Consider the following 4,560-nt stretch of genomic DNA (forward strand, 5'->3'; position numbering starts at 1 on the left):
TAGTGCCACACCTCATCCCAGGGGGGGTGACGCATCTGCAATACGCGGATGATACAATGCTGTTATTTCAGCCTGATGATCACAGCATCGCTACTATCAAGCTGCTCCTCCTAGCTTTTGAAATGCTATCAGGGCTCAAGATTAATTTCCTCAAAAGTGAGGTAATTATAATGGGATTGGACCAGCTCGAACGTGTCCGAATAGCCAATCTCCTTAATTGTAAACTAGGGAGTTTTCCAATTAAGTACCTAGGGCTACCGATCGCGCCTAAAAACCTTACCATCTCCGAATGGGAACCGCTGTATGGTAAGGTTGCCAATAGGGTTAGCCCATGGCGGGGACGCTTTATGTCTTCGGCGGCTCGGTTAATTCTTACCAACTCGAGCCTGTCTTCCCTCCCTCTTTTTACGATGGGGATGTTCTTGTTAGCTGATGGGGTGCATGGGAAGTTAGATACGCCGCGCTCAAAATTCTTTTGGGAAGGAGCGGGTCACAAAAGGAAATACCATATGTTAAAATGGGCGGCGGTCTACCGACCTAAGAAGCATGGTGGGCTAGGGATCACTAATTCTAAACTTATGAACGTGGCGCTGCTATCAAAATGGTGGTGGAAGCTAGCGGCTAAGGAAGAGGGTCTGTGGGCAGACCTTCTGCGGGCCAAATACTTCCCGGACGGGGATGTATTTAACGCCAAGGCTTCGGGCTCGCCGTTTTGGAATGGGCTCCAGGCGGTTAGACCAGCCTTCTCGCTGGGGGCGAGATTTGAGGTGAATAGCGGCAACTCGACTAGGTTCTGGTTGGATCGCTGGTTGGGTGACAAGCCGCTTTGACAGGAGTTCCCGCAGTTATATCAGGTGACGGCGGACCCGCTACTCAGGGTGGGAGAGGCTCTTCGCGCTACGCCACCTTTGATTAACTTTCGGAGACAGTTGAATGCAGCGGAATTAGCAAGTTGGGGCTTGCTTCAGGCGTGGCTGGAACAAATTTCGGTAAATCTAGATGAGGATACGGTTTCTTGGGACCTCTCCGTGTCTCGGAAATTCTCAGTGAAGTCCCTTTACAATAAGCTGACAGAGGGCACTACGTTGGATACTGCCAGGAACCTTTGGAAGGCTAGGGTGTCGTTAAAGATTAAGATCTTTATGTGGCAGTTATTTCGCAATAGGCTTCCGACGGCGGAGAACGTAGCTAAACGTAATGGGCCTTCGGACGGGACGTGCGTGGTATGTGAGTCGCTAGAGGACGCGAACCACGCCATGTTCCAATGCGCTCTGGCCCGCTTTGCCTGGAGCGCGGTGCGACAGGTTTTCCAACAGAATTGGAATCCTAGCACTGGGTCTGAGCTGCTGGCTATTCTACAGGCACAGAGGGGTGCCAAGGCCAGGATCTTGTGGACCTGCGTAGGGGCCTTACTCTGGTCCCTTTGGACTGTGCGTAATAAAATGACTATGGAACATAAGTTTCCTTCCAATCCTACTGATGTTATCTTCAAATGCCATTTATTTTTACAGAGTTGGGCACCGCTGGGGAAGCAAGGTGATGCAGACCATTTGAAGAGCACTATGGAGAAGATCGCTACATGTATCCCAAGCTGCGGCAAGCGAATTGAAGCGTATCTTGTTCCTCTAGGGTCTTGTTTGTGAGCTAGAGTGGGTCGGGTCCCCTCTTAGTTTGTTGTTTTCATTATGGCGTGCATGGCTGTTGTAGCCTATTGAGACTGTGGTGTTATGTGTGGTATGTGGCGTGCAAACCTTGGATGCTGCTTAAGTGGCTTTATTAATTTAAAGTCGGACGCGTCTAGCGTCTTCGTTCCAAAAAAAAAATCATAATTGAGCTCTTGTCTTCTGATGTAGCTACAGTAGAGACTGCCGGATCGCTATCCTCTCTCTGCCTTACATACGCTGTTGTGGTTTCGCTCCGCATCTGATCTGTACGTAGTACGTATACATACATCTTACTGTAGCGGATAGGGTATACCCATTTTGGACTGTTTGATCAATCATATCTGCCAGCAGCGGTTTTACCTACCGTATCTTCTATTGGACATAAGAACTAGAACGGAGCAATTGGTAAAAATAATACCCTGGATTACATGTATAAGACATTACAGTTTTTTATTTCCGTCGAAAAGAACTTTGTAGTTTTACGTTTTACAAAGAATTAACTTTGTAGTTTTACGTTTTACAAAGAATTACTAAAACAGTTTTGCTAAAGCACATCTAGATGTGCAATAAGTATTGCATATCTAAGTCCTATGTCATTGATCTTATGTTGAGATTCGTGTAGATATTTTTTTTCTTTATTCTTTTCCTCTTTATGCTTGATTCACTCACTTAGATGTGCAATAACTAGAGCACATCTAGAGATGTGTATGAACATGCAAATTTATGACGATGAGTGGTAAATCCTAACATGAATACAGTCTACTACCTATAATACGACTGTATAACTTAATATTTGAACACAACATAATGAAAGATAAACCCAACAATCCTCCGCAAGTAGGGTTTACATTTATTTCTGTTGGGACCCACACATCCAAATAATTGTAATTATGATTGAAAAATGATAACTAACTCCACACATACTTAACTAAATCCAGTTGGAAATAGCTGAGATGTACCACCTTTGTGCAATTAGTCGACATGCCCAAAATAAATAACAATGGTATAATGCCCCTCGAATAACAAACTATTAAAAGCACATTCCTTCAATATCAAAATACATGGTTTAAGATACTGATACAAATATTTGTGATGCAACTTTGACATATTTATTTATTAACTGTAGTAAAAAAGAAGATCATGAGAAATCTAATGATGATAATTTTGATGCCTGGAAGCCCGAATAGTTCCAATATATGGTTTTAATAGAAATATAGCTGCAATAATGTACTTATAGACCCAAAAAATAATTAAAATAATGCATTTAAATAGCACTTCTTAAATATGGAATAATGTATTTTAAGGCCAGGCTAGGCCAGGCTTGGGTTGTTAGGATCGGCCTTTTAAAAGCTCAGCCAAACAATACCTAGGTCTATAACCATCTCACTGTTCAAATTAAATCATTTTCACTAACTAGTATTTAGATAAATATGTGGATTATGTGATACAAATTTGATATGTTTCAAGTTGTGTATCCAAATGTATATTCGTAGGCTACATGTGATTGCAACTACAAATTAAGTATTTACAAGGAAATGAAGATTGGAGTTCAAGTTAGAATGGTCAATCTCTTACTACATAAGAACATATTACAAACCAGTTTAAAATGCTTTGCAGAGGTGGTTACTTGATACATCTGTATGAAAAGGGAGATCAATTATATTTATTTTATCTAAGTTGGGTTCTCAATCGATTAGGAAATTTTACTATCCAAGTCGGTTCATTGGGAAAACGATGGGTCACAATTACATAATTATATGCATTTTTATCTGTTTCCGGAATTGCCTCTTTTATTTGTATTGTAAATAGTACCACACTTTAAACTTTTAGTAAGGCCACATATGGATTGTTCAATACTGAGAGAAAAAAATCCATAGTGTATGAATATTGCTACCTCAAAGCCCTATCTCTTCTCTTAGAGGCAACCTCTATACACTGCACTACTTGACTCTAATGCAAAAATAGCTAGTGCCGCTTCCAACTTTAGAGGCTGCCTTCAACAACTAAACAAATCAAACTGGTCCCACTTGTCAGTGAGAGAAAGTCTAGGAGAGGTAGTTGGTTTGGATAATTGTGGTTCTAATTAGTTTATTTTTTTTAAATTTCTGCTAGGTCTCCATTAGAGGCTGGTTGGAGTCTCAATACACCGTGAGCTTTTCCATTTGGGCAGAGGCAAACCATGTGAGACCTACCTTAGAGGCAGGGTTGCCTCTATACACTGGTGATGCTCTGAAGATGAGAGCTAGCACCAATGTCGAGGTCATTTATTAAAGTATAAGTTGTTTCTGAAGATATATTTAGTGTTATTGTATTAGTTCAGCTAAACTTACATTATTAAAAAACCTTACTAAAAAGATTGTGTACAAATTTAATTCAATAATAGAATGAAATACACACGTACCCTTAGATTTGTAGATGAACCAATCACACATCCTTGTTGTGTTAAATGTGCAAAATGATAAAACTTATGCTACGAACCAAAGTTCTTTTTATGCGGGAAAACAATATTATTTGAACCTATTCACTAATCATTTTACATGTGCTGTGAGATTCAGCATGTTCATAACTAAAACCCACACTTATAAGCAAGTAGCCAACCCCTACAAATAATGACCGAGTGTACACCACCCATAAAATAACAGCATATTAATCATTGGCGTGCCAAGGCGCCACACTGTTGACAAACTGCAGCCATGGAGAACGTTCATGCATACATTGCTCCACGGAAAAGGAACCCCACAACGAAGAACTGCTTACAACGCAAGGCGTTTTTGCTACATTGCCTGTAAAACACCAATGCATGAGCCGTTCATAGTGCCACGTCTCTGCGAATGAAGCCCATACATGTCACGGGTCACATGAGGAAACACGTCTCTCTCTCTCTCTCTCTCTCTCT

Source organism: Triticum aestivum, chromosome 5A (assembly GCF_018294505.1).
Source record: "Triticum aestivum cultivar Chinese Spring chromosome 5A, IWGSC CS RefSeq v2.1, whole genome shotgun sequence".
Classification (NCBI taxonomy): Eukaryota; Viridiplantae; Streptophyta; class Magnoliopsida; order Poales; family Poaceae; genus Triticum; species Triticum aestivum.